The sequence below is a fragment of the Megascapheus bottae genome, chromosome 5, assembly GCF_031878675.1.
Source record: "Megascapheus bottae isolate mThoBot1 chromosome 5, mThoBot2.hap1, whole genome shotgun sequence".
Taxonomy (NCBI): Eukaryota; Metazoa; Chordata; class Mammalia; order Rodentia; family Geomyidae; genus Megascapheus; species Megascapheus bottae.
In genome coordinates this window covers 1,787,449-1,796,192 of record NC_143513.1, presented here as the reverse complement: position 1 = coordinate 1,796,192, position 8,744 = coordinate 1,787,449, and the positions used below count along the sequence as shown (strand labels likewise).

General features: G+C 45.2%; 1 pseudogene; it reads left to right on the top strand.

Moving 5' to 3' along the window:
* Positions 1–5,568: 5,568 nt before the first annotated feature.
* LOC150062715 (histone-binding protein RBBP7 pseudogene) lies at positions 5,569–7,134 on the top strand (annotated as a pseudogene).
* The last annotated feature ends 1,610 nt before the right edge of the window (positions 7,135–8,744 follow it).

Sequence of the window (8,744 nt, the reverse complement as noted above, 5' to 3'; positions counted from 1 at the left end):
TGTGATGCTAGAGCTTGGCTAGAGGGTTTTGACATTTCCAAAATGCCATGTCTTCACCTGGGATCCAGGACACTTGCTGCTGTTCCACAAAGGGCAAGTCTGGAGTTGCACTCAGCAAAGGATACACTCAACAGTGCAAATGGGAGCGGTGGTGAAAGCCTACTGGGAGGTGGTGGAGACCTACTGGGAGGTAGAGATGTACAGAAAGAAGTACACCCAGCGGTGGAGCGGAGCCTAGAGCTGGAGCAGGGTAGCTGCACTCATAATAACAAGCACTCCTATGCCACTGAGCTGTGCCTCCACTTGGGGCCTCTGTTTTCTACACGGCAGGACCCATGAGAACAAATAGCTTTGACGTCATTCTGGAGCTCCTCGTTGTGTTGAGAAGTCTGCAGTAAGCATCTTCGAGTCCAGTTGAGAAGAGCAAAGTCCAAAGACACAAATGAACAGCTATCCTAGTCGGGTCTTAGTGTCTGCTCAACTCCCACAAACGTGAATTCTGAGTCCCCCTTCTCACCACCTCCTTTTTAATCTGTCACTTTGGTTGGTCTTTTATCTCAGAGCCCTAATCCACGGCAGGAACAGAGGGAGGCTGTCTTCAGTGAGCTCACTCAAGGCACAAGTAAGAGTGGCCACTTAGCATTAAACAGAGTCAGGAACTCTTGCAGAAGTTACTGGAAGCGCTGTAGGGCTCAGATTTGGGGTTATCGTGTTGTAAGGTGCCTCCAACAAGAAACAGAGAGGCTACATCTTGAGAAATCAAATTAGGAGTCTTTCTTAGAAAGCTGGCATCTGTAGGCTGACTCCTGTCTCAAAGACCTGCAGCCCAGAGCAAAGGTACACAAAGCTTTTAAAGACAAAAACCACATGCTTTGGGTGGAGCTCCAAATCTAACAGAAACATACCTTAAATGAACATACTTAGGTACCAGCAGAGCTTTTCCATCTAGGGAAGAGATGCCTCTGCCTTTCCATAAATGGGTATATTTAGAGCCTCCTCAGAGGCTCTAAGCCATTAAGGCAGATAATCAGAGGGAGGCAAAATCAGAGTATTCTCTATGCATAGCTTTCCTAAGGTTATGACCCTGGCATTTTCTCTAAAGCTGGGCTCTCCCAGCCCCCCTCCATCTGCACTTAATGAATGGCTTCTCTCACCTCTAGGCTTTTCGGCACTGAGGGGAGGGCTCCCTCCACCCTGCAAAAGGCATGTGAAATAATACTAAGACTTAGCCTTCTCACTTCAATCAGAGCCACACTAAAAGCCAAGTGCATGATCTGGCCTCACCTCTTAGAGCTGATGGACTTGGGATATGCAGAGAGGAGAGGAAGGGGTGCTCTGGGACAAGTCAAACAGTTGAAATGAGGAGGCACAGCTTTGCTCCTCCTGACTCAAGGCAAAGAGTATTTTGGTGTCACTTTAACCCTGCAGACTGATTAGCTGAATTGCTTGTGCCAACACTGGCCAGTTAGAAGTAAATTTAGTACTGTGTCAAGAGGGATTCCAAATTCTGTACTGAGTTGAGCCAGAAAGAATGACCAGCCAGCAAGCAAGATGAGCCCCAGGCATGGAAATTTATACCAATGCCTGTCTTCAAAATACCCCAAGATAGGAAAGGCTAAGTTCAGGAAACAGGAAAGTGGTAGCTTCAAAAATGTTAGGGAAAGCCAAGTACCATTGGCTCATACCTATAATCCTAGCCACTCAGGAGGCTGAGATCTAAGGATCACAGCTCAAAGCCATCCCAGGCAAGAAAGTCCAGGAAGAAAGTCCATCTTCAATTAACCACCAGAATACCAGAGTAGAGCTGGGGCTCAAAAATGGTAGAGTTTTAGTCTTGAGCAAAAGAGCTCAGGGACAATGCCCAGGCCCTGAGTTCAAGCCCAACAACAACAAAGAGGAATTTCCTGTTTGGTAGTTCAAAGTCTCTGGCCTCAGGATATCCTCATCCTCAGGCCTGCATTCTTGACTTGTCCACCATAAGGAGGTGAAGTTTAGTGAAGTTTCCCTTTAAATGTAGGAACCCTTCACTTAGGCTCCTTGACTTTGATCGCAGAATAGGAATTTCTGGGGACAGGAGTATGGCCTAGTGGTAGAGTGCTTGCCTATCATGCATGAAGCCCTGGGTACTACATACACAGAAAAAGCCGGAAGTGGTACTGTGGCTAAAGTGGAAGAGTGCTAGCCTTATGCAAAAGTGCTCAAGGACAGTGCCCAGGCCCTAAGTTCAAGCTTCAGGATTGGCAAAAATTTAAAAAAAAAATTCTGGACAAGTCACAATGGTAAGAAAACTTGGCAGAACTTTATTGAGTAAACAAGCAGGCAAGCAGACGAACAGGCACAAAAGCAGACAAACACACAGATGGGCAGGGACACACCCTAATAGAGTGTGGGTGCTCTCATAGGCTGAGACAAACACATAAAGAGACACTAGGAGAGGAAAACAGACCCAGAGAGTGATCCAGAGAGACAGATTCACACAAAAGGAAACACCCAGAGAGGCACACACAGAGATAGAGACACACACACACCAGGAAACACCCAGAGAGACACCCGTGCTCCTTGGGCTGTTGAGGTATTCATAGGGAAAAGGCAGGGGGATCTGCCTTCAATGTTATACAAAGATAGGTGCTTTGGCTTTGCTCTAATCTCATCTGGTGTTAATGAGTTTCCAGGTAGGAATGCATCACCATAAAATTTGTTTGTTTGTTTGTTTTTTGTGGGTCATGGGGCTTGAACTCAGCCTGGGCGCTGTCACTGAGCTCTTCAGCTCAAGGCTACCGTCCTACCCCTGGGCCTGGGCACTGCCCCTGAGCCCTTCAGCCCAAGGCTACACCCTACCCTTGAGCCAAGCCCTGCTTCCCATTTTCTAGAGGTTAATTAGAGATATGAGTCTCAGGTTCTTTTGTGCCTGGCTGGCGTTGAACCTTGATCCTCAGATCTCAGCCTCCTGAGTAGCTAGGATTACAGGTGTGAGCCACCATGCCCAGCTCATAAAATAGATCTTTATCCTTGAGATAAGGCAGTATCCTGCTCTCTGCTTTTTGGGGTATCCCTCTGGAAGGAATACAGAAGCAAAGTTGGCACTTCTATGTTTCTAAAGGCCATCTTTCTGAGTTACTCTCGCCAGGCCTCAGTTTCCTTAAGTTATCCTGCTTCAGACTCTTCCCTACAAGTCTCTTTGTTGATTACAATATCATTTTATCTCCTGTTTCTCAGAGGAACTGGGGGTGGGAGAGGTCCTTCAGGGCACCTGACATTGAACTACACAGTGAATCCAAACAGCAAAGCTGAGGCTGGAGTCCAGGTCTTGTGGCAAGCTTGGTCTTCACCCCTGCCTGGCACAGTCTGGAGTTGTCCATGGTCCTGACTCCAACTGGAGGAGACTTAACTGTAAAGAATGTGATATGCCACTTCGTTTAATCCTACCTGGCAAGCACCCTGTGTATCTTAGTATATCAAACTTTAAACTAGAAATGTACCAAGCATTCAACTAGAAACCAGGACCATATGAAGGGAGGGTCCTTGTAGTGGGATTCAGTGACTGTGTTGGATGCCAAGGTGGATGTGTTCTCATAGAGAAGGCCATGAGGAAACAAAGCAGACATGGCCCAAAAAGTCATAAAAAGGTTTCCTGGAGAAAATGATGCTGATTATTTACCATAGCTAAGATATGGAATCAACCCAGATGCCCCTGAATAGATGAATAGATCAAAAAGATGTGGTATTTATACAAAATGGAATCCTGTGATACCAGCAGAAAGAATGACATTGCCTCATTTGTAAGGAATGGAAAGACTTGAAAAAAATCATATTAAGTGAAGTCAGCCAGACCCAAAGAAACATAGGCTCCATGGTTTCCCTCATTTGCAATAATTAGCACACATCAAGGATTCTCCTAGCAGAAGACCAAAATAGTTCAATAGCTATGTGCATATGGCCATATAGAATGAGGATAAGCAAGATGAGCTTCAGAATATGGAAACAAGAGGTTTATCTTTATGACTGTTGTTCTTATCCTACTCTGTGAAGTGATTCTCCCCCCTCTCTCTCTCTTTCTTTCACTCTCTCTCTCTTTCTCTCTTTCTTCTCCTCATGGTTTATCTCATGTTATTACTGTGTTTAACTTTATTACCTGGTATATTATATAAATAATGATTTGTTTATTTTAAATAGGAAAGGGTAGGTGAAAAACAAGATGATTGGGAGGGGGTGGAGGGAGGGAAACTGGGAAAAAAACATAGGAAGGGGTATCAATCTTCAAGGAGTATGTAACTTGTAATCCCTCTATACATCACCCCAACAATAAAATACAATTGAAAAAAATAATATTTTTTAAAACTAAAAAGAAAAATAAAAAATGATGCTGAGTCTAAATTCCATAAAATGGAATCAGCTGAACAGAGCACAGAATCAAGGGTGTCCTGTGGTAGAATGGACCACGTGCATAGTTTTGTTGGTTTTCAGGAGAGGTGGAGGGTATACAGTGAATTCCAGAATCTTCTGGTTTTGAGCAGCAAGAACCACAGTATTTGAGGACACCACTGAGCTACGGAGACAAATAACAATTTTGTCTACAGAGCAGCTGGGTTTGTATGTCCTGATTTTATCACACACTAGCTGAATATTCTTGAGCAGCCAATTGCTTTCTGAGTCTCATTCTGTTCCTTTGGGAAGCAATATGATCTCCTGTCCCCACTCCCAGAGCTGCCATGAAGACTTGAGGAGATGGTGGGTGTTTGGGTGATAAGGAAGAAAGCATCCATTCCATCAGGAAAAGGAACAAACAACACATTAGCTGGAACTTATTGTACTTGAAGATCTCCCCCCCCCCTCTCTCTCTCTCTCTGTGTGTGTGTGTGTTTGCGCTACAATTTGAATCTCAGGATCTCCAAAAATCTTCATCCATGGCAGTATTGGAAGATGACAAATCCTCTATGCTGGAAGCCTAGGAGAGGAAAGGAAGTTATGTCTTTGGGATGTCCTCAAAGGGACTGCTGGGACCCGGCCTCTTTCTGTCCTTGTCTCTTTCTTTGCTTCTTAGCAGCCACAAAGTGAACCAGCCTCCTCCATCATGTGTTCCAACCACAACAACTTTCCAACCGCAGGCCCAAAGCAACAGGATTAAAAATAACCACAGGTGGGCCGGGAGTTTGGCCTAGTGGTTAAAGTGCTTGCCTAGCATGCATGAAGACCCGGGTTCGATTCCTCGGCACCACATACATAGAAAAAAGCCGGAAGTGGTGCTGAGGCTCAAGTGGTAGAGCTCTAGCCTTGAAAAAGTCCAAGGACAGTGCTCAGGCCCTGAGCTCAAGCCCAGGACTGGCAAAAAAAAAAAATTTAAAAATAACCACAGGAGAGTGCTTTAGGCCTCGGTGCTCATGAGCAGGGAGCAGGCAACAGAGAAGGACACAGCATCTGGGGAACACCCAGACAGGATGGAGCTCCAGCTTCCACAGCTAGGAGTGTGCGACATTCCTGGGGAAAGGAAGAGTGCCAGCAAATAAGGCTGCTCTCAGCTAGGGAAAACGAGTCTGAGGTGGCCACAAGGGGTGAACAACATGACACAAGATGGCGAGGAAAGAGATGTTGGAAGAGACTGTGGAGAAACGTGTCATCTGTGAAGAATATAAAGTCTGGAAGAATACACCGTTTCTGTATGCTCTTCAGTGGCTTCCTGAAGTGACTAAGCCAGAAGGAAAGGACCATGCCTGCACTGGCTGTCCCTGAGAACGCATACACCTGATAAGCAGAATCGTCTGGTGGTAGTTCAGAGTTCCTATTCCCAAGGTTGATGCACAGTCTGATGATTCCCGTTGTGACAGTGACATGGGTGAATTTATTGGCTTTAGTTCTGTGACAGGAAAAACTGAATGTGAGATTAAGATTAACCCTGAAGGAGAAATGAGCCGCGCTCGTCACATGCGGCAGAATCCTCACACCATTACTACAAAAACACCATTTCTGATGTGTTGGTTTTTGACTATATGAAGCATCGTGCTGAGCCAGACCCAAGTGGAAAGGACAATCCTGATCATAGACTAAGAGGTGACCAGAAGGAAGGCTATGATCTTTCCTGGAACTCTAATTTGAGTGGACATCTCCTAAGTTCATTCAATGACCATACTGTCTGCCTGTGGGATATAAATAAATGCAGAACCAAAGGAAGGCAAAATTGTGGATGCCAAGGCCACCTTTACTGGCTACTCTGCTGTGGTCCAGGATGCTGCTGTATGAGTCACTGTTTGGATCTGTTGCTGATGATCAGAAACTTATGATATGGGACCATAGATCTAATACCACCTCTAAGCCAAGCCACGTGGCCGACGTGCACACTGCTGAGGTTAACAGCCTCTCATTCAATCCCTACAGTGATTCCTTCTAGCCACTGGCTCTGCAGGTAAGACCATAGCTTTGTGGGAGCTGCGTAACTTAAAGTTAAAACTCCATACCTTTGAATAGCATAAGGATGAAATTTTCCAGGTCCACCATCTCTACATTATGAAATCATTCTGACTTCAAGTGGTACTGATGGCCACCGCCTGAATATGTGGGATTTAGGAGAAGAGCAATCTGCAAAAGATGCAGAAGATGGACCTTCAGAATGCCTGTTCATTCACGGAGGACACACTGCCCCAAGATTTCTGACTTCAGTCCAAACCCCAGTGAACCTTGGGTGACTTGCTCGGTGTCAGAGGATAGCATCACGAAGCTTTGGCAAATGGCAGAAAACATTTACAATGATGAAGAGACAGATGTCACATCAGAACTGCAGGAACGAGGATCTTAAACCCCAAAGCATAAGTTGTTTCTGTTGAATGTAATGCTTACAAGAATGTTTGATTTGTCAAGTGCCCAAAGGCACTGTATAGTAGAAAGCATAAGTGGGCTGGCTTATGGTGTCCTTTACCCTCTGATTCCAGCACTTTCAAGTGAGCTGCTGTATACTGTATCATCTTTGTAGCTATCAGGGAAAAAAGGAATGTTGCTTAAAGGAAAATATCATCGTTTTAAAGTACAAGTTGCAGGGTACTGCCTTTTGATTCAGGTGTTTTAAGTCCTCATTTTCCCAAACTACTTGCTTGCTCAGGTTCCCAAATACTCAAGGATAACTTTTTTCACTTTTTCCTTCTAACACTTCTTTTTTTTTTTTTTTGCCAGTCCTGGGCTTGAGCTCAGGGCCTGAGCACTGTCCTTGGACTTTCTCAAGGCTAGAGCTCTACCACTGGAGCCTCAGCACCACTTCCGGCTTTTTTCTATGTATGTGGTACCAAGGAATCGAACCCGGGTCTTCATGCATGCTAGGCAAGCACTTTAACCACTAGGCCAGACTCCTGGCCCCCCTTCTGACACTTCTTGATTGGCTTTGCAGAAATAAAATTTAAAAATAAAAAAAAATAAACACGGGCTAACCACCTCTGAAAGTATGAGCTACCGCTCACCTTTCCTTCTCCTAAGTTGATCATCTCGGGGGTATTCTGTCACAGTAACATAAAGCTGACTTACACACTCAGCTACACAAATATGACCTCTGCATCCCACCCCACACATCACTAGCGTGCACACACCAGATGATTGTGCACATGCACACAACTGAAACATGAGTGAACATTACAAGTACTTATTCATAATGAGATGCAATAAAGAAAATGCAGGAAATGCACGATCAGATTTGAGCCAAATATATGTGTTAGGGCATGTGTCCCCCAAAGTATTCAACAAATCCTAATCTCTGCGCCTGTGAATTTAGAAATAGGATCTTCACAAATAGACTAAAGTTAAGAAGAGGCCCTGAAGATCAGCCCTACCCTGGCTAACTGCAGGGAGTCTAGTAAGGAGTAAGAGACTTGGAGCCATGTGGCACAGAAGGCCACAGAGATTGGTGACACACATCCACATGCCAGAGAAGTCAGAGAGCACTGGCCCCTTTCAGGAGCCAGAAGTGGAGAGACGGGACCCTTCCCTGGAGCCTTAGGGGAGGGCCACTTGCTGGAACCTTGATCTGAGATTTTCAGTCCCCCTACCCCCCACCCCTGTTTCCAGACATTCTGTTTGTGGCAGGTTGTTAGGTAGCACCAGGAAACTCAGGCAACATGAAAGAAAAAGCAATCTGGAGAAGCATTTTCTAGGAAACTTCTTAATGTTTTTCCTAGGTCTCTACTCTGTAATCCTAATTGTCTGAGACATCGGCCCTCAGCTGATTCTAGTACTTGCACTGTTGGAAATCCAGACACCAATCCTAATGCCCAGAAGAGGCCTGTGAAATTGTTCCCCTGCCAGATGTGTCAGGGACAGCTTGGGTTGCAGGAAACTTTCCAAAGGCCTTAACAAATATAATCATGGACATCACTGTGTTTAGTTGGACCCACGGGGAAACATGCAGGGAAAGCTGCATGTCCGGGGGGACACTGGCTGTGACTCCCAGGAGGCTGATCTTAAGGATCCTCTTGCATCCTTCTACCTAGAACTCCCATCTGTACCCTTCCCCCAGCTCTATAGCCCCAGGTCCTCCAGGGCCAGGTCTGTTATGCCAAGAGGTCTGTATATATCCAAAAAAAAAAAAATGGAACTGGTCCCTTCCCTGTTCTCTGATCTTCTTGACAATTTTACCAAAAGAAAATTATACCAAAGGAAACAAGAATTAAAAAAAAAGAAAAAAAGGGGAACAAGGTGACCAATATCAAATCCAAAGCACGAATATTAGATCAAAGGCCAGCTAAAAGCAATTTCTTTGTGTTTGAGGAGAC